General features: G+C 34.1%; 1 protein-coding gene and 1 long non-coding RNA gene across 2 annotated transcripts in view; one reads left to right on the forward strand and one right to left on the reverse strand.

Moving 5' to 3' along the window:
- Positions 1 to 23,056, reverse strand: part of LOC145263896 (hydroxyacylglutathione hydrolase, mitochondrial-like) — a 257,028-nt gene that overhangs the window by 184,479 nt on the left and 49,493 nt on the right. The window lies entirely within an intron of this gene.
- Positions 9,234 to 20,443, forward strand: LOC145263897 (uncharacterized). The gene is made up of 2 exons (XR_013864616.1): positions 9,234 to 9,439; positions 18,094 to 20,443. It is a non-coding gene; the product is annotated as an uncharacterized LOC145263897 (long non-coding RNA).

A 23,056-nucleotide genomic window follows, 5' to 3' on the forward strand; every position in this document is an offset into this window, starting at 1 on the left:
CCCAAGGCAAACCAAAAATCTTTGCCTTGTATACCGAACTGTCTACCCTCCAAAAACACGAGGACGAAGATGTTACCGGCTACGTCATACGTGCTGAAAAAGCTATATCTGCTTTACAAAATGGCGGAGAGAAAATTTCAGACGCATTGGTGACAGCAGCTATGTTACGCAAGAGGTTGCCGGCTACCTTCAACACGTTAAAAGCCATAGTTACCCAAAGAGATACACCACAAACTTTGATGGAATTAACGGCATCACTACGATCATATGAAGAAAACACGAAACCTAAAATGGAAGACGCCATCATGAAGACATCAAATAAAAAAGAACTTCCGACGTGTTTTCGGTGCAACAAATAAGGCCACTTCGCAAAAAACTGTAACAAAAACAGGTGGTGTAAATTTCGCGAAGTAAGAACTCATGATACAACATTCTGCAGAAAAAGACAAACTGAAGGAAACAGCTATTCATACTATAATGTAGGAATAAACCCTCATATTATTTCTGATAACTTTGAACTATTAGTCGATTGTGGGGCTACTACCCATATTATTAATGATGACAAAAAATTGTTACATTTGAACATGACTTTAACTCAGAAGAACATTATATCGAGCTTGCTGACGGATCAAAAAAAAAAAAATAATAATATAGCATTAAAGAAAGGAACAGCAAAAATAACGTTACACGATATTTATAAAAAGAGACATAATACTCATATTTATTTAAAAAATGTTTTATTCATACCAACATTTACACAAAACAAATTGTTGGTACAAACTGCTGTAGGGAAAGGCTGCAGCGTGGAATTTGCACAAAACCATGCTATGCTAACCATTAAAGACAGCGTTAAATTTAAAATAAAGAAAAGGGGGAAACTGTTATTTAAATAAATGAATAGCAAATAGTATTAATACCACAACGCACGACTTGAACACATGGCACAAAATTTTCGGCCATTGTAATATTTCCGATATTTTGAAAATGCCGACTATTGTTGAGGGAATGACCATTATTGAAAAAGACAATACCACACCACCGTGTGAAACTTGTACTCTTGGAAAAATGAAAAATTTGCGATCAAGAAAACCAGACGAAAGGGCCAAGTTTCCATTAGAACTAGTGCATTGTGACTTGGCTGGGAAAACAGAACCTGTTATTGAATGGTTACAAGTATGCCATAACATTTACTGACGACTATTCAAGCTATGTGATGGCATATTTCCTCAAGAACAAAAGCAACACAGTCGACACTACAAAACAATTCTTGGCCGATAATGCTCTTCATGGAAAGGTTAAGTAAGAGATTAAGAAGTGATAACGTTTCTGAATTACCATCAAAAGAATTCAAAGCACTTCTTGTTCAACATAAAATCTGGCACGAGACCTCAGCCCCCTACTCACCGCACCAAAATGGAACCGCAGAACGAGGATGGAGAACGTTATTTGAAATGTCGAGATGCATGCTAATAGTGTCTCATGTAACTCATGAGCTGTGGCCATATGCTTTTCTGTGTGCTGCTTATATTCGAAATAGGTGTTATAATCACCAAATAAAACTAACACCTTATGATGCACTAAAGGGAAGAAAACCAAATGTTAAAAATATGAACATTTTCGGTACAACGTGTTATGCCTATGTGCAAAATAAAACAAAATTAGATCCTCGGGCGAAAAAAGGAATTTTTTGTAGGATACGACAAATACAGTCCAGCCTATGTTGTATATTTCAATGAAAAGTGGTAGATCTAGTTTCTTATCTAGGGCAATGAACGCCGTTTTCCCCACTCCCGACACATCCCACCCTTCAAAACTGGGCACTTGGGAGTGCTTGAGTACCACATATGCCTGTGCAATTAGATTGGGTTGACCTTCTTCTGATGGGTTGAGGGTACCGGATTGACAATTCTTGGCTGCTGTTTCCCACTGGTAGTACAGAAGCCCTAACTCTTTGGTAGCTCTTAGAGCAGCTGCTCCATCAACAGTTGTATAATATCGGGATGTTTGTAGTGCCATGTCGTGCATGGAAAGGGACCCTGCACTTATCCCCGGTGGGCTTTCCTGAGGCCACAATCCTAGTTGAAGAAAGGTCAGCTGATGGTCTACTTGTGTTGCATGTGTGATACTCTGCATAACCTCCTATTCAGCTCCCCCTTATCTAAATTGAAACTCTTTAAAGAATATGATGACAGTACAATCTAAAAAATAAGCTTAAACCAGGCTTAGAGTCGAACAAATCCAACTTGCCTCCTCCCTTGAGGCTTGCATTCATGAACATCCGTGGGCTTAGAACTAATTTAGCTGATGTAGAAGCATTTCTCCTAACAAATACCCCAGATATCTTAGCACTAAGTAAGACTAACCTACACTCCTCCATCCCCTCTAACTACTTTAACATGTCTGGATATCTCCCACTCTGCCATAAGGACTCTGACAGACATATGCACAGATTTGAAGTTTACATTCATAATACCCTTCCCTTGACTAGAGAAACAAACCTAGAATCGGACGATCAAGCTTTTATGTGCTTTAGACTTAACATGCAACACAATATTAGCTACTTTTATTTTTTCTACCGCTCTCCCTCGACCCAGGACTGCACCATAATAAACAAAGTCTCTGACAGCATAGATACAGCACTCTCCCTCGACACTAGTGCACAAGTACATGCACCACAAAACTGGTTGGGATTCTCTACTTACACAGACACAGCGGGCAGCACAACACATAACTTCTCTATAGCTCATTCCCTATTACAAATGGTTACATTCCCAACTTGTTTCCCTGATCAGCAAGAACAACGCGCATCACTTCTAGATTCGTTTTTGACCACAGTTCCCGATGATTGTATAATGAATGGCGGCAGCCCACTTGGGAACGCTGATCATGCAGTGATAATGGTTGAAATCGCCATAAACTTTAGAGCCAAAACCGAGGAGCTAGTGCTCAAAACAACGAGATATTATAAAAAGGCTGACTGGTAGGCCATCAGAGATCTTATCAGAGATGCCCAATGGGAAAATATTCTTTCTCTTCCTGCTGAGCAGTGCACAAATGAGACCACTGAATGATTCAAAACTGCAATTGACGCATATGTCCCCATGCGGAAATTTTATAGCAAGCCCCACTCTCCTCAATGGTTAACTTCGACTTGTGCAACTGTCACTGCTCAAAGGCAGCATGCATACCACAGATTTAACCGACATAAGACCAGTTCAAACAGACAGAAGTACATAGAAGCTAGAAGTAACGTTAAGAAAGAAATAACGACAGCTAAGAGAGAATTTACTGAAACCACTAAAAAACGTATCGAAGCACAGAAATTAGGAACTCGTGACTTTTGGAAAATCTACAACAGTATAGTAAATAACGGGCAATCAACAATTCCCCCACTAACCAATAATCACAAGGTTGTTTGCTCAGCAACCGAGAAGGCTAACATGCTTGCCAGTCGGTTTGCCTCAAACTCCACACCAGACCCTCTCAACCACCAGCTACCTGACTTTCCTATGCGGACAGACGCCATGCTAGACAATCTGAAAATCACACCTGCTCAGGTACATGCTATCATAAAAACCTTGACACTTCAAAAGCATGTGGACCCGATCTCATCCCAGCTGTGCTATTAAAAAAGTGCTCAGTTGAAGTAGTTCCAGTTCTCTCCAAACTCTACAACAAATGCCTTAATGAATCTTGCTTTCCGGGCTGTTAGAAAACTGCTCCTATGGTACCAGTATTCAAGAATTCTGGCGAAAGAACGAACCCATCAAATTATCGCCCCATTAGCCTCCTCCCACTTTTTGCAAAAATATTTGAGACCTTAATTAACCATGCTCTAGTCCATCACCTTACAGATGCTAAACTTCTGACTGACCAACAATATGGATTTAGACAAGCCCATTCCACAACAGACATCCTAACTGTAATCTCTGAACATATATACCACTCACTGGACAAAGCCAGGGAGGGCAGAGCAGTAGCGGTAGCTCTAGATATATCTAAGGCTTTTGACAGGGTATGGCATGAGGGTCTCCTCAGGAAAATTAGATCATTCGGTATCACTGGTAGAATACTTAACATAATTAAATCCTTCTTAGATAAGAGAAAAATCCAGGTTGCCCTCAACGGTCGTACATCTAAACAATATGATATAAATGCGGGAGTGCCCCAAGGGTCTATCCTTGGACCTCTGTTGTTCCTAATATTCATAAATGACCTCCCCGACAAAATTTTCTCTGAGATTGGTATATATGCTGATGACACCACACTCTATAGCAGACACGACAGGAAAACAAATGAACATATATCTAAAGAATTAGCAGAAACACTAGAGGATGACCCCCAATTTGTAGTGGAATGGGGACAAAAATGGATGGTCACGTTCAATGCCGCCAAGACTAAACTAGTTTCCTTCAATAATTACAAGAAACCTTTTCTACCACCAATAGCAATGGCCAACGACACTTTATCTGAAAGTACATCTTTCAAACTCCTTGGCCTAACGTTCACAGGAAACATGAGTTGGAACATTTACATTGAAATCATTGCCAGGGCCGCTGCAAATAAGGTAGGCTATCTCTACTGTGCTAGAAAATTACTAACACCCGAAAGTATCCTGTACCTTTATAAGGCCACCATTCGCCCATGTATAGAGTATTGCTTTCTCAATTCAATTCATTTTCCCTATTTTGCACCACCACCATAAATTGGTGACACCCGAACGCGAGAGGAATAAGCATTTCCTCCTATGCCACAAGTCCGCAACAAATCGGCGACCAACCGATGTGAAACGAACAAGCATGGGGACCCTACCTTTTTGAAATTAATTGTTTTGAGCGAGATGCACGTTTTATTTGATAAAGAAAAAAAGCGAACTTTTCAACAAAGAAAAACAAGTGAACTACTACCGACAGGAATAACTACTACAAATAACAATGACGAAACCCCCTCGTCAGACTCGGCAGAAAAATAAACGTGGACCTGTCGACTTAATACCGAATTTAAAGAAAAATCGAGCTCAACAAACATACCCTGCAACAAACGCGAGGAGCAAAATCACATAGGCCTATGCAATTCTCTCCCGTACAGCAGACACAACAACAAAGAAACAATTACAGGACATCCCTATCAACACATAGGAAGAAGTTGAATCAACAATACGAGTTGAGATGCACCACGCACGCTGATAAACTCACAACTTGGAAGTTTCGTTGACAGCCGGCAATCATACTCATCGTTCAACAAGAACGAATGCACAACTAGCGCCCATCCAAACAATGTACACACACTACCGCAGACTCACATGCGAAGACAACGGCAACTGGAAACCCGTTCAATACGAACGAATGCACAACAAACGCTTGTACAGACAATGTACACACACTACCGCAGACTCACATGCGAAGACACTGTCAACTTGACACACAACGTCAACACAAAACAAAAAATTTTTCTTCCAAACGAACAATTCACTTCACTGTCCAAGCAACTCGTTGCACATGTCAGCACACAACAAAAACCAAACAAACAAACTAACGTCAGCCTAAAAAAAAGAGTAAACGCTTTTCCACGCGTAAGTAAATACTTTTTTTTACGAACACACTCCGTTTTTGACGTTTTTTTTAAACAACCACACCAACACAAAAAAAAAAAGAACAGGATGAAAAGTCAACTGCCGAAAACATTACTTACAAAAAAAAAAAAATATACACTGCATATTTTTTTTCTCTCCTAGGAAGGAGAGTATTGTGGGAGCCTTTTCTAGTCTCACACAAAAGCACGCGTTCACATCTCAAGCTATATTACTTGTCATATACATACGCGCACACAAACATACGTGTGCACGTCCACACATGTACATATATTCACATTCGCGTATATACACTCACATTCACGTGTATACACACACACGCTAACGTACACACTTGTACTCACACACACGCATACATACGCACACAAGGACAACGTCACTTCCCCTTTCAAAGGAAATCCACACATGCGCAAAAGACCACCAGAAGCAAGTATAAAACCAAGAGCAATAAGCAGCATCTTCCTTTTTCAGACCAGCTCTCGAGCTGAGAGGTTCGGCTAACTTTCAAGAGGCACGTGCCTCACGCCACTTGCTACTACGTGGGCAAAAATCTAACAGACAGTACGTACACCTTTCACGTTTTCTATCTTCATGGCCTGGATTGACTTTTTTTCATTTTCTCTCTCTCTCCCTATACCACAATAGACTTTCCTTCTCACCAGCTTACGCAGAAAGACACCAAACGGAACTGACCTCCTTTTCTTCTCTCTCTCTCTCTCTCTCTCTCTCTCTCTCTCTCTCTCTCCACCTCGGTGTTATCTCTACGGTATCGACGATTCCACTGGAATAACTACCGCGACAATACCAGGTGCCGGAGTGAGTCCAGCTTTCTACAAGGAAAATACCACATTCTCCTCAATAAACCTTTTCTGTGACCTTTTATGAAGTTGTTGCGTTTGTCATTTCAGAAGCTTGTATCGAATTATTTATTTTATTAGGTTGTGCCCTAAAAGCATTACAAGCCTGAGAATACCTTCACGTGATCAATTTATTAAATGACAAAAAATCCAAAAATAATATATTTAAATAAATGGGCGTCTTTCCGAGTGCGTTTTTAATATATTTACAGAAAGTTTTAACAAAACTTAAAATAATGATTATTATAATTATAATAAAATAAATAAAAAGAACTAACTATATTAATTACAAAACATTAAAAATCGACGTCCTTTCTATTAAAAATACATAATTTTAAAAACTTTTAAAAATAAAATTATTTTACCTAAACTTTTAAATGACAGAAACAAATATAAAATAACTGACTTCTTCGAATTTTTGCGAATGTTTCGTGGGTTTTTGTGACCAAGATTGATTTTTATGTACAGTTTTTTTTTTCTTTGTGCGCGTTTTTAATACAATTCTATATTTATTTAAAGTGTGATATATGTTGGTGGTCACTGAAAGAGAAATCCTTCTAGGCCGAGGCATTTTTATGCATAATAAAATCACAAGTATAAGCAATCGAGATTTAAAAAATATATTATATATCACAAATCTTTTTTATATTTGTTCCTGTCATTAATAAGTTTGGCTTAAATTTATTTATTTATTATAATTATAATTATTCTAAGCTTTATGAAAAAGTTCTGTACATATATTAAAAACGCACTCAGAAAGACACCCATTTATTTAAATATCTTTTGGTACTTGTACAGTTTAGTCAAGACATTAAAAAATGAAAATATCGAAAAAAGTTTAAATTGTATGTATCCGCTATGGAACGAAGTTCTCTGAAAAAAATTTTTCACTTAATTTCATCAAGTAGTATTTTTTTTTTTTACAGCGAAAAAACAATTTGTTATGATACCGAGCAAAATGTTCGATTTAGCTAGTATTAAAGATGGGAAGGGGTGTTAGCGCTTTAACTGGAGTTATCTCCCATTGTTATTTCTAAAATTCAAACAAGATTTTTTTATAAATCCAAAATCCTACTTGCTTTTTGTTAACTGAATAAACGCTTTAAAATAAGTTGAACCACTAAAAACTAACAAAGCTAGGTAAAAAACGAACACTTAGAAAAATCAATTTTATTTTTTTGAAAACATCAGTAAACAAGCAAAAATATTTTAAAAGATTTTATGAGTGGGTAGTCCCCTTTACAACAGTATGCCCTTCACGAACGGTCGTAAAATGTGTTTTCAATTGATATTTATTCAATGATGGACCAGTTTTCCTACCTAACAAAAATGGACGAGTTTTCCGCGGACGAGTTTTCAGGGCACTGTTAACAGTAGTTCGACTAATGAAAATAATAATGTTCAGTTAAAAAAAAAAAAAAAAAATAATAAACCTGATTTTTATATTTTAAAATATTTTATTTCTTAATGAATTGAACACACAAGGAGAAAATTACAACAAAACAAATAAAAAGAAGAACATTTACAACTTATCTTAAGCATTGACAAATCTCTACAATTATATAAATGCAACTTTGTCTGTGTGTGTGTAAGTTCGTTGTTATAGACTAAACGGCTAAACAGATTTCCTTTAAAATTTAGAGAACTTTAGTGTATAAGTCTGGGAGTTATCTTAGTTAAGTTTTGTCTCAGAATATCCCTGTTAATTACCGATAATCGAAACTGTTACCTTAATTTATCTATCATCCATAAAATCATTTTTTCTATGTTGTCGCTTAGCAACAATAATAGAACAATGGGTCGTGAACATTCTACAGTGGGTAAGTTGATAGCGTTTTTGTTTTTGTTTTTTTGAAATGATATAGTCTGTACATTCAAACCCCACACGTAAATTTCTTAATGTTTTTTTTTTTTTTTTTTTTTAATTTTTTTTTTTAACTGGAAAGAAGTTTATCTCTATCTCTTGTCTACTTATATATAAAAGGCACTTTATGTGTGTGTGTGTGTGTGTGTGTGTGTGTGTGTGTGAGGGAGTTCGTTCCTTATAGACTTCAAAACGACTGGGCCGATTTTTTTTTTACAATTTCACACACATGTACCTCATGTGCCTGGGAGTGTTTTACATACGTTTTGTATCGGAATACCTCTGATAAGTATCAAAAATCGATAATCGAAGAAATCGGATTAAAGAAGAAACAGTCCAATTTTGGTCAAAGTTATGCAGCCTACCAATATAATTACATTTAAGAATTTTTTTCATTACACAAGCAGAATTGCTCAGCCTATAAAATCAACAGTAGGTTGATGAGACAAAGGCGCGTTCAAAATGAACGCTTCGCTTCTGTTTAGAGTATAATTGGGCCATTATACTTGACTTTTGCATTTTAAGTCATTATATAAAATTAAAAATAATCTCATAAAATCAATAGTAGGTTCTGTACATTGCAATGTAGACTATGATGAATTGTGGACTAACGAGGAGGCATGTGAAGCTTCCCCTAGTGCACATCGGTGAGTTCCTGGCTAGAGCAGGCAATCAATTGATTTGATTGACGAATGAGCGATTTCACTGATTTCGATGACAGTAAAAGTATTAGAAGTGTTGAACATTTGTTAATCCTCTTTAAATCCCGAGCAACGTCGGGTCGCCCTGCTAGTATAATCTAAACTTGACCAGAAAAAAATTTGGCACACTTAACTAATGAAAACTGCTGGGTCCTTCCGTCTCACTTTGTTTCTCACTTTCAGCTAGGACTTTCTTTAGGAAAGGACTTTCCTCTCCTCTCACCGTTTTCTCTGCTTGCGCAAAAGCACAGCTGCCTATCCCTGCGAGTTGGATGTTTTATTCCTCTGAAATCTCGGGAATTCTCGCGGTTCGTCCGCGGTTTTCCCATAAAACCAACCACACCTACCTCTTCTTCCTTTTCCTCTTCTTTCTCTCCCAGCCTCCGTGTATTGACAACAAACAGAATAGACCTTCTGTCTTTTCGAGGTGAGTACATTAGAAGAATTACTACTACAACTAATGAGCCAACACTTTTACACGAGGAACAAAATAATGATTACACCGTTTAATGAGGACAAATTCATTGTTCTTTAGCAATTGATTGGGTATTTGTTACGACCTTCCCTAGCGTAGTATAAACACATCCAACCACCCCATAAGAACGTTTTTCGGAATAAACACCTCCCGATCTCCCCATGTTAAGAACGGTTTTCGAGGTGGGGGGGGGGGTATTCCGAAAGCCGATCTAAACATGGGGATGTTGGGGAGCCGACTTACGCCATTATAGCTGATTTTATAAAGAAAATAATCTATTGGAAAAATATTAATATCTCCGAAACTATTAATTTGCGACGGATACGGTTTTCAGATTCTTTTTTAGCATACCGAAATCCACAAGAAAAATATTTTTTTTCTTCTAATCTGAGTTCAAGCTTTTTCTAAAATTTTACCGTATTTTGTATAAACAAGGTGTTTTTTTTTTTTTTAATTTAATTCAATATCTTAGGACTTTACTAATTATCTTTGAAATAGACCCAGAAAACTAATATTTATCTTTTAAAAGGATTTTTACAATGAATTTATTTAACTTCAAAATGTAGCTGATTTGTTTAGCTTGCCGTGAAAACATTTTCCTAACATTTGTTCTTCACGTGTACAAATATTTTTTTCCTTTTTGAAATTAACTTTAGTCTCTAATCTTTCAAATACAATCAAAAAGTAGTCGGAAACCTACAAAAAAAAAATTATGATAAATCAGTTTTCCAAACTAGGTCCTCCTATTTTTGCCCGCCCATTTTTGCCCGTCCCTTATAATCAAGTAACAATTTGTTTACATCAGGTTTTCTTTCTGTCTCTTTAATAATTTTGTGAAACAAAATTTATAAATAACAGACGGTCATTTTTTTCGCCGATAATTTATATACAAAATACGAATTTATGAAAACTTGTCCATTTTTGCTAGGTAGGAAAACTGGTCCATTATTGAATAAATATCGATTGAAAACACATTTTATGACTGTCCTTGAGGGATTGTTTTTAAAAGAGAATACGCATCCCATAATATTAAAAAATTTCTTTTTACTTGTTTACTTGTTTTAAAATAAAACAAAATTGATTTTTCTAAGTGTTCGTTTTCTACTTAGCTTTGTAAGTTTTTGGTGGTTTTACTTATTTTAAAGAATTTATTTAGTTAAAAAAGAAAATAATTAATGTCGAGTGTGACTTTTGAACAAAAATGTTCGACATGAGAGGATCAGGTCTTAGAAGTCTCGATAATCGCCCAAAAATAGAAAATTAAAGAAAATACTGAGGTAGATATAGTTTTAAAATGAGTTGCCCCTCCAAAAGAAAATAAATTTGTATATTTTTTAGGTAATGTCCAAGATCACTGCTCAGAAAAAAAATCAAGCTACCGGAAGTGAATACGGCTGATTATGTAACTAATCTAAACAAAATACACGAAAAAGGAAACCGTATATTTATTTAAAAAAATTGCTTTAGTTTTTAACACTTCTTGTGCTATTACAAAACAAAAAAGAAAACGCTTCTTGTATTATCATAATAATAAAACAAATATTTTATTTAGAAAAATTAATTTACTTTTAACACTTTTTGTGTTCACAAAACAACAAAATACACTTCTGTAGTATGCAGACGGTGACCATCTTTTTTTTGCGTTTCATTAAACTGCCACCAGGTAGCGCTTCTCGGTCAAACATTTAAATTATTAATGTGTTGTTGACCCTTCAAAGTTGCTTTAATTAAAAAAAAACGTTTCATTTAAATTATTTATTTGTTCGAAAAAAAAAAAGAGAACCTATTTTACTTTATAAAAATCCAATGTTACTTTCATTAAAAAAATTTTTTATTAAAATTATATTTTCTCATGCAGACTTTTAAATAAATGTTTTTGCAATTATATATTGATACATATTTATACAATAAATGTTTTTGCAATTATATAGTGATGCATATTTATACAATAAATGTTTTTACAATTATATATTGATGCATATTTATACAATAAATGTTTTTACAATTATATATTGATACATATTTATACAATAAATGTTTTGGTTTTCAAATATTTTTTCTGTTTGAAAAAAAAATCTTGTTTGTTACTTATTTGCCACATTATTTGACCAAGATGAAATTGGACTTATCCCCTCCCAAACAATAGCCACCATCTGCATACTGCAAAAATGCCCCCAGAAGACTTTTAAACAAAAAAATTTCTTATATTATCTTCTATCTTCTATATATATAAAAGCCAAACGTCTGTGTGTATGTATGTTTGTTTGTAACGCTAAAACTTTTGAAAGACGGAACCAAACTTGACAAATTTGGTATCATATCGAAGCCCCATCACCCGGATGACAAATATCGAAATTTCACGTCAAACGGACCACTAGAAGTTGGTCAACTGATCAGTTATCTTCGAGGGGGGCCTCCAAAAAACCTGTCATTATCTATATATATAAAAGACAAATGTTTGTTTGTAACGCTAAAACTTGAGATGAAAGATTCCTCTCCCCTAAGAATAAAACATATGTTCAATATCTGCTTTTGTTTTTTCATTGTTTATACGGTCCCGAGCAATGCCGGGTAGCCCTGCTAGTCTAATATATAAAAGGCAAAATTGTATGTATGTGTGTGTGTTTGTATGTCTGCCAAAGACTTCTGACAGATGTGTTGGAACCTGACCAAACTGGTATTGTTTTCAAGCTTCATCCTTCGAACAACAAATATAAAAAAAATTGGCCAAAAACATTAATTCCTTCACCCTCAACTAGGCACAATGGAGACATAGGCTAAGACGTTAGGTTTTTTCCCTCTTTCTTGTTATGGGTTCAAGCCTGCCTGTCTACTACCACTCATTTTTTAACACCTCTCTCCACCCGGGTTGCCGACTGTTATTTTGATTATTTTTACTTGACACACCTGGGAAAACATTGGGTATCCCTGCTAGTCAAATGAAAAAAAAAAATTATTAAAAAACTTAATTTAGTTTTAACATTAACATAATAATTTAATAAATTATTTTATATAATAATTTAATATTTGATAATACAAGAAATGTTTTCTTTTTTGTTTCCCTATAGATTTTTTGTGGAAGAGGGAGAGACAGATGTTTTTGTATGAAGTTTTATAGGGTGGATTTTGAACATTGAATAAATTTATTATTTGCAGACAATTTATTGATATTTTTAGCAATATTATGGAAAATATTTTTTAATTTAAACTGTATTAATATTTAATAAAGAATATTATATATTTGTTCAACATATTGACACTATTTTAAATAGGAGTAAATGTGGTATTGTGATGAGTAAAATTATTCTAGCTAAGAATAATATGGTGTAAGATATAGGATAACCAACGATCCCCACTTCCCCACACTTTTGATAATGAAGAAAAATGTAGCAGGAAAACAAAATCAGGAACAGACAGGAAATAGTCAGTTTCGCCCTTTGAAGAGAGAAATTTCTTGGTTGTAATGACCGTAGAGAAAGAAGGAGACAAAAAAAAAAGAAAAGGCAGAAGAAAACTCGCTTTTCTCAGATTTGTAGTTCGTCACAAAGAACAATCCAACCGTCAGAACCACCTACTCACAATCTGCAAAACACTCCCCGACCTCTTCTCAACGCCCTGCCTTTATAGTGTCCGGGAATTATATATTTGCATAGTCGTGTGAGATCACACACGATTCTGCGAGAATTGCATGAGGTCAAAGCCAATAAAAACCCATGGATGCCATCTTGGAACTCTCTTTCACTCGGGCCACAACACAACAGACGTATCGGGGGTAAGCTCTTTATTACCCCCCATTTTGGTTATTGCCGATTACGCTACAGATAACCTTGTTCTATGTTATATTTTTAGCAAGTAAATAATTCAAAGTGTAGTATCTGTTTTAATACTACACTTTATTTTTTCTGTCCTTGGTCAGTGAAAAGGAAATCCTTCTAGATTGAGGCAATTTTTATTTTTATCCTAATTTAGAATGACCCTTCTTGGAGAGCTGGAGTCTGTACATTATAAACCAACTTTGTCTCTAAATCAGTTTTACTCAGAAGATAACTAAAATGAATAACACATTAGTAATTATGAATTCAGGAAAACTCGTCCATTGGCTTGGTAGAAAAACTAGCCCATTATTGAATAAATCTTAATTGAAAACACATTTTATGGCCATTCTTGAAGGGGATGTTGTATTTAGGAGAGACTACACCCATAAAATATTAAAAAAATATTTTTACTTGTTTACTATTGTTTATAAAAGATAAAATCGGCTGTTCGAAGTGTTTATTTTTTACCTTTTGGGTATGTTTTTAGTAGTTTAACTTATTTTAAAGTGTTTATCCAGTTTCAAAAAGAGACTACACCCTTTATAATATTTTGGTTCCCCTGATTTCACTTTTCTCACTCACATGTCCCTATTGCAAATTTGTTACAGCAGGCCATCATTAGTGGACATTTTATTGAGTTTTTATGGGTTTGTTTTACTAAACACATGGATTCGAAAAAGTCGTCAAATTGTGGTAGAAACCCACCCCAAAAATGTCATGGTTACATTTATTGGGTGGGTTTCTATCACCATTTTGTTTTACTTCTTATTTTGAAGTGATTATTGTCTTCAAAGACATCGAGACCATCTGTTCTTGTTCTCTGGCACTGTTCAATATTACTCGTTTTTCGAACTGAATAAACATTTTACATTAAATAAAAATACTAAAGACTTATCTCATTAGGTAGAAAAGTAACTTATCTTACCTTTGATAACATTTATTTGTTATTTATTTGCTTTTTGACAACTTCTTGGTACCTCTGTGTATAGTAATAAAAACCCTTCTATTTTTATGCTATTATTGAAATAATATAAACTTCACTGATAAAATTGCTTAAATTATAACCATGAATCGTTTATTAATCAGTTTAGTTTATGGCCTTTATCAACATATTGAAAATTTGCTTCTATGACAAGTAAACACTACTAAGAGACCAGAAATGCCGAAATCAAAAGAAATGCTGGTGCCCAAATGTGTCTAACGTATAAGTGTGAAAAACCTCGAGGTTCACTAATTCATTAAATTTTTTTTGTCAGGTTTTGTCAATGACCAGGCAAAAGCCAAAATGTTTCCTTTTTCTGTTTTGGCACTAGTAAAATAAATTTACATTGTTTTTTAGGTCATTATTATGAATATAGATTTTAATATCACCAGGTATTTAAAAACAATAAATATTCATCATTTTATCTTAAGTGCTACCATTGTAAAATTAAATTTAACATGTTTTTTTACAGGAATCGGTTTTGGAATAAGAAATTAGAGCATTTTTTCTGATACTGATTCTGAAAAGTTCTGATTTTTCCGATTCTCGATTTCAATTAATCGTCTCAATCCTGATATATATATATATATATATATATATATATATATATATATATATATATATATATATATATATATATATATATACTTAGTTATACTTTTTTGGAAGACAGTATTCCAGTAGAGTGCTCTATTATAAGGAAAAAATTCGAAAATAAGAGCGTATTATTTATATTTTTATTTACAGAAAGTTTAGATGAGGTGTCATCAGTACCGTCTGTTTCAAACCTTATAATAGGGGACCATTTTAGATTCCCCTATCAAGCTCTTTTCAACCGATACTCATCTGTTTTATAACCGGAATTAGAATCATGCACATACATTACAAGATCTCATTCAAATCTCGTTTTTTCTGAACAACTTAAAATTCAAATAATAAAAATAAAAAAATAAATCCGTTTAATGTCTTGGATACTAAAGAAAATGAAAAAGAAACGGGAAAAAGAAACGGAAAAGAAAAAGAGGAATTTATATGCTTTAAATTTTTCCATTATATGTTATTTTAATATATTTGAATTGTTTATCGCATGCCCTATGAAAAATATGTTTTTTTATTCTATCAATTTTAACTCTTTTCGGTCTCAAACGGAACCTTTTCTAACTCAACTTTCATCCGGTCTAAGGGAGATAACCTTGAAAAGTTCTAAAAGTTAATTCAGATTTGATAATAATTATTTTTATTATTATTTTATTTAACTTTATTCTTCTTACTATATATACCATATACCATGTTTATATTCTTTCTCACTCTATTTAATATAGGTAAAGTGTTAATTTTTCTTAAAAAGAAACCTATCATATATAAATTTTATTATAAAAAACTAATCAGATTGGACAATTTTATTAAATTTAATTAAATTTAAAACCCAACTCTAACTCCAATTAAATTTAAAAAAAAACTTTGATATTAACACCAATTTCAAATTTAAAATTAACCGACTTCACTTTAAAATTTAAAATCAATTCCAATATCAAATTACATTTTTATTTAATTCATAATATTACAATTATATTTAAAAATTTAAATGTAGTTTCTTTTCTTTGGGGGGGGGGGAATGCTTATCTTATCTAACGGATTTGTTTACTATATTAAACTCTTACAATTATATTCCTTTTTTCCCAATATAATAATTTAAAATAAAATATAAAATACGATTTAAAAATTATAAAAATAAAAACAAAAATAAAGATAAATGAATTTTAAAATAAAAATATAAAATATATATATTTAAAATATAAATAAAAAAATTCTTTCTGAATACAAGTTTTGTCTTTTTTACCATCCCAGTTTATAAGGAGTACTCTCCTGTGTATACTATATTTCAGGGATTCGCTCCACACATTTAAACAGCTTTTACCTTAGTCATGAATTAACTGTAGAATATTGTATTTCTCAGCATTGCAAAGTGAGCATTGTTTCAATTATGGGGAATATGACCGTTTTTGTTCAATTTTCCCCTATTTAATGGTAAAAGGTGTACCCCTTTCTTTGAGCTCCCACACACAGGTTGCTAAGGTTGTCTTAATCATTGTTTTCGTTCTAAAGAAGCTCATATGTAAATAATATCTTTGCTTAAATGAACCTTGTGCCATTTCAATGTATTTTTCAAGTATGTTTGTAGATTGGTCAGTTTTTGCAGCTTCATATACAAGGGCTTTACAATTGCCATCTAGTGGGCATTTATTTTTGGCTCTGCAATTGCAGTCTGCGTTAACTATCTTTTTGGGTTCTTAAGAGATGATGAACTTAATCCATTGTGTTGTTGAGTAACTTTCACAGTGTTTATATTAAAGATTTTATGTGGTCTGTGTTTTTAGGAAATGTTTGCCCAGAAGCCTAAGGAAAAAATGGCCTACTCTAGTTTTAGTATTAAGTGAGAACGGAGGTAAGAACCAAATATATTCTGCCTCTTATTTCTATTTTTATATTTTCTTGTTGATTATGAGTCTGTTAGAATTTTATATTCTCTCTGAATCCACTTTTATAGAGTGCATCATTATAATATTGTACTGCTTGTTCGAACACTTCAGCATTCAAAGAAAGTTTTGCTATTCTTTTGCTAACATTAACTACCATATTTTTTAACACTGTGGCTGGATGGCATGAACGTTTTTTATGTATATGAGTTTTTCATTTGGTATATGGGATGGTTTACATATTTTTTTATCAAGATCTAGTGTTGCATCTACTTTATATAAATTTGTCGTTATTGTTATCTTAAAACTTAGCTTCTTGAAAAACTTAACTAAATCTTTCTTAAGTCTGTCTAACGTCCATCCATTATAGTTCCACGATCGGCATAATCCATCATCTCTATATAAACCAAAAGAGTGGTCTGGGAATTTGTTTCTCAGGGCATCTAGTAGGAAAAGTCCAGCTAGATCACAGATGTCCACACTGTCATATGCCCTATCACAACATCAAATGGGCCTTCAGGCCTGGATTTTTTAACCCATGTTTTACTTAAAAAAAACAAGAGGGTCTGCCTTGCTTGCATAATTGTTTCCATATGTAGATCACTTATCCTTTTATATGTTGATGCAAAATGTAAGGCTTTTTTCAAAATTACCTTAGTAATGGAGGGATAAAAATCCACAATGTCCAGTAGTGTGAATCTACATCTGTGTAATTCAATTATGCTTTTAAACCAGTCTAGGACTGAGCATGTATTTGCCCACGAATTAAGATTTGATTTTCCTTTTATATCTGTAACTAATTCTCTAATGATAAACTTACTAGCTAAATCAATTTTGCTTTAGCTGGGTTTATTAGCCTACAGGTTGGCTTATTATTAAAATTGTCTTTATGGTCTTTTAATATTTTGAAGACATTTTTCTTTGCTAATCTATTAACTCTATATTCTATGCCTAATTTTGTAGCTATCGCTGTGGCCTCTTTATTAATAGATTTAGTTCCTATTTCTGCTAATTGTTATTTGTATTATATATATATATATATATATATATATATATATATATATATATATATATAGAGAGAGAGAGAGAGAGAGAGAGAGCAACAAAAGATTTTACTACATGCAATTATTCTATGAACTATACCTTGAGAGACACCTGCATTGACTGATTCTGCATCAAATTAGAAAATATTTGGTTATTTTCCTAGTGAAGTTTTAATATAAATTATCTAGATGTTATGAGTTCAATCCAATAATATTGACAACAATAAACAAACAAAATACTAATATGTCAATGCAACTACCTAAATTATTGAATTTCATTTTTTTACAGATGTTCCTGCTTGAACATATTTAGTGAATGTTAATGGATCATCTTTCTTTTAAACATCATGAGATGGGAAAATTAACAGCAAAATATATGGGAAGATTTATCATACTGGATAGTATTTAACTTTTGTGAAGTAGTGGTGAAAACATCATACATCTCAAAAATCATTAATTTTGGTAAAACGTGTGTTTAATGTTCAAATGAATCAGAAGGTGTTTAAAGAGTGAATCACAAACTGCACAAAGGTATGTTGCATTTGAAAAGACTATAATTATTACAAGACAAGAACCCATAGCAGTAAGAAATATCTTTTAGAGAATGAACACCATATAAATGCTATATCCTTGTGAAGTAGCTGGAGTTTCTTTTAGAAATCAAATTCGGTTCAACATCTAAAAATTAAGACTATAACTATGTTGATAATCTTGTTCCAAGATCACTTGTAGTGAAAAATGCAGGTACAGAGTGGGGAAAAACACAATCTTGTGAAGTGTGTGAATATTCTTGTTCTCAGAAATCAACATTAGTGACACATTTGAGAATTCACATTGTAGAAAAGCCACATTCTTGTGAAGTTTACAGATATTCTTATTCTCAAAGGTCACATTTAGTAAGACATGAGAACTCCCACAGGAGAAAAGTCATATTCCTATAAAATTTGCGGATATTCTTATTCTGAAAAATCACACTCATTGAGACGAGAACTCACACTGGGGGAAAGCCACATTCTTGTGAAGTGTGTGGATAATCTTGTTCTGTAATATCACAGCAAATCATATGAGAACTCATACTAATGAAAAACCTTATTCTTGTGAAGTGTGTGAATATTCTTGTTCTGAAAAATATAACTTATTGAGACATGAGAACTCATACTGGAATAAAGCCACATTATTGCAAAGTGTGTGGATATTTTTGTTCTCAAAAATCAATGTTAGTGCAACATATGAGAACTCACGCAGTGGAAAAGCCACATTCTTGTGGAGTATGTGGATATTCTTGTTCTGAAAAATCAAGGTTGGTGAAACATATGAGAACTCATACTGGGGAAAAGCCATATTCTTGTCAAGTGTGTGGATATTCTTGTACTGAAAAATCGCATTTAAATACACATATGAGGACTCACACTGGGGAGAAGCCACATTCTTGTAAAGTGTGTGGATATTCTTGTTCACAAACATCACATTTAGTGGCACATGTGAGAACTCACACCGGGGAAAAGCCACATTCTTGTGAAGTGTGTGGATATTCTTTTACTGTAAAATCGAAGTTAATTAAACATATGAGAACTCACACTGGGGAAAAGCCTTATTCTTGTGAAGTGTGTGAACATTCTTTTTCTGAAAAATCTCACTTATTGAGACATATGAGAACTCACACTGGGGAAAAGCCACATTCTTGTAAAGTGTGTGGATATTCTTGTTCTCAAACTTCACATTTAGTGAGGCATATGAAAATTCACATTGGGAAACTGGCCTAATAAAAAAGAACCTTCAGAAATACTTAGAACCAATCCCTGGAAAACCAAGCTGTAAGGAAATACAGATAGCAGCCATAAAGGGAACAGTGTCTATTCTTAAAAGAGCCCTCGGATATAAATTTAAACTGTAATAGAATCAATTGTTAGCCCCAGGAGGAAGTCCCTTGATCTCTCCAAACTAACAAAAGTAAAATAAAAAAAAGGAAGAAGTCACATACTTTTGATGTTTGTGACTATTCTCCATCTAAAAAATCAAGGTTAGTGAAACATGAGAACTCACACTGGAGAAAATTTGAATACCTACTAGAACCGATCGTAGAGTGTCTAAGGTTTTTCTGTACAGGGGTTTGTCAGAACAATTTGGCATGTGGATACTTTTTCCTTTAAGTAAACCTGACCACATATTCAAAATCATTTAGTATTTGCAGCCCAAATAAGATCTTTCTATGATTTATACACATTAGCTTTTATGAGGAATGGTGCATATTCTCTAAGTGATCTTAGCCCAGTAATAGCACAAAGCTGGATACTGAACCAGACTAAATGAATTCTTGTCCTGGAATTCAGTAAAACCAAAAGACTAAAACAAAAGGTATAATATAACATGAAATTGGTTAGTTGGGAAATGGAAAATTATGTTCTCAATTTCTTTACTAACTGATTGTTTGAGAGATAAAAAAACTTTAATTGAACATTTGAATATGTGTCTACTATAGAGTTCAAGTGATAGCCTGAAATAGGGGTCCCTTGATTTCTGAAAACTTCGCCTGAAGGAAATAAAACAAAGAATAGAAAAGTAAAGTGTGTGGTTATTCGTGTTCTGAAAAATCAAGTTAATTGAGTGAAACAAAAATGTAGTAGGCAAAAAAAAATAAATGTTCTGTCAGCAACAGTACAACTTCAAAATAGTCAATATCGCACACCTCCAGAAGAGAGGGAATTCCTGTCCGTGATAACCGTGGTAAAAGAAGACACACTCCAATCGCCAGAAACACCCACACACACAGTTTGCAGGACACTGCCGACTCGTCTCTAGCCTCTTGCTTTTATAGTGGCCGGGAATTATCCATTTGCATAATCACATGAGAAAGAAACGTGATTTTCCGAGAGTTGCATGGGGTAAACGCTAATAAAAACCCCCTGGACGCCATCTTGGAATTCTCTTTTCCCCCCAACCGGTGACACAACAGACGTACCCGAGGTAAGCTCTTTTTCCCCTCATTTTAGTTATTGCTACTTCTGCTACATTGAGACATAAGAGTTCACACTGGGAAAGAAAACAAGGACAGAACGAACATACAAGAGCAGGGAAGTTTCTGGAGAAACTTAACCAGGAGTATATAGACAGGGATGCCTCACTTCAATGGCTAGAGAATGGGAGACTACCATTTGATGTGGAAAGACTCATTGTAGTCGGTCAAGAACAAGGCTTAGAAATGGATTTAAAAAAATGGTTGGCCTATAAATAGGGGTAGGCTATAGAAACAAAATTTTTCAAATAAATGCCAAAAGTGGCTTATTACCTTCATTTATATGTAAATAGATGGGAACAAGTGATTTTGTTCAAAACGGGTCAAAATTGGAGGGTCGCTGGCTCCAAACGTGATTTGACCGCGTCGACGTGTGAAAATGGCCCAAATTTCGCCCCCGAACACACTTAATCACTTATTGAAAGCCACAGGGTGCATTTTTTGACTATAAATGCATTTGTATCATTAAATCTAACATTCCCATTGGCTATCCCACAAGTATAGGTCTTTTTAGGGTATCTCAAAGTCCAAAATTGGTCAAAATTAGCCAAAAATGGTCGGAAATCACGGATTTTCCAAAATGCACCTCCCATGGGCCCAAAGACACCTCTACATGGCAGAAACTGTTGGGAAATGCTTGAAGCAGGCACTCTCCTAACTTTTGCACTGTTAATGAGGGGTATAAGGACCTTTAAAAGGGGCTAAATATGGCCGATTTAGCCAAAGAGAGTCAAAAAGTCCCTAAGAATCAACATAGGTTGTCAAAAAGGGGCTTAATTTGAGTTATAGATGGAAAATTACCAAATAAGGAAATGTTTTCTTTGTGTAACAATGCAATGGCATCTTTAAATAGACACAATAACATTGCATTGCATTAATTGTGAATTTGATTGAACTTTGCTTTCTTTTTCAGTTAGTAACACAGACACAGAAAAATCATATTCACCAGTTCTCCTTGCGATTACTACAATTGTGGCAGAAAGCCTTTGGAAGTGATGTTCGTTATGTTATAATACCTGGGATAAAACATAAACTTGATCGATCGCTAAAAATTTACGACAAAGATGTCTACAAAGCAAAGGGTTCCAGACGTGTGAATATGATTAAATGGAAACGAGAGCACCATGTCCTTCTCAATATACTTTCAAAAGATGTGAATCCTGATGAATTTGATGTACATGAACGAAGATTCTTTGTCGATCAAAAGTCTCTCTCTCTCGCAAATGGCTCATTGACACTTTCCACGTCGATATGGAACATGAACGGTTTCTGGCAGAGCAAGAACTGCACAATCGTTTGGATTTGGACGATGATCAATTTGAAGTGGAGGGTATAAGTGACCAATTGCCAGAGCATGATACCTCAAACAATTTGAACTACTCATTAAACAGATCGGGTACAATCCGTAGCACTGTCCCATGTACCGAGATCACCACCCAAACACATGTCACTTACAATCTGCGAACTGTATCCTTCCCGAATTGAAGAGCAGAAGACATTGAAAATTCAATTTTTGTCATGCAATGTCATTGGTGCATGGAACTTGACAAGACGAAAACCAGTATTTGTGCTAGAGAATAATGATGTGATTGACGAGCTCTTTAATGCATTATATTGATATTTTACTGTTGAATAATTTTAAAGCAATGTGAAGTGAAGCTGTGTCTTGAAATAACAAAATAATTCCTTTGCTAATTACTCATACCTTTTATCAAGTTATTCAATATATTGGTTACAAATCGAGAAATAGCGAATCGAGGGCCATTTTCATCAATTTTGGGGTAACTATGAGAACAATATGAATTCAGACTCTTCTTGGACAGCATTTTATTGACATTCAATGTTCAATTTACAATTAATTACTTTCTGAGAAGTTGATGTAGTAAAGTTACGATGTTTCTAAAAAGTATGATTGATGAATGAACTATTATTCATATGTTATGTACGGTAAAGCGTAATTTTGTCATTTTTGGATTGTTTTGACTCATTTTACATCCCCCAAAGATCTCTAAATACCCTAAATACAAATGGATAAGATAACAGGGTGGTTATTTCAGTCTTCCAACTGTAAAAAGCCATACAGGAGTGTTTATAGGAGCCCGATGAGATATAATACCTGCATTTTGGGGATTATCCGTGAGTTTCGTTCATTTTTGGCTAATTTTTGGGTAAATTTGACCCATTTTGGACCCTTAAGATACCTTGAAAAGCCCTATATAGGTGGGATAGCCAGTGAGAA

Source organism: Euprymna scolopes, chromosome 39 (assembly GCF_053919585.1).
Source record: "Euprymna scolopes isolate OS-2025 chromosome 39, ASM5391958v1, whole genome shotgun sequence".
Classification (NCBI taxonomy): domain Eukaryota; kingdom Metazoa; phylum Mollusca; class Cephalopoda; order Sepiida; family Sepiolidae; genus Euprymna; species Euprymna scolopes.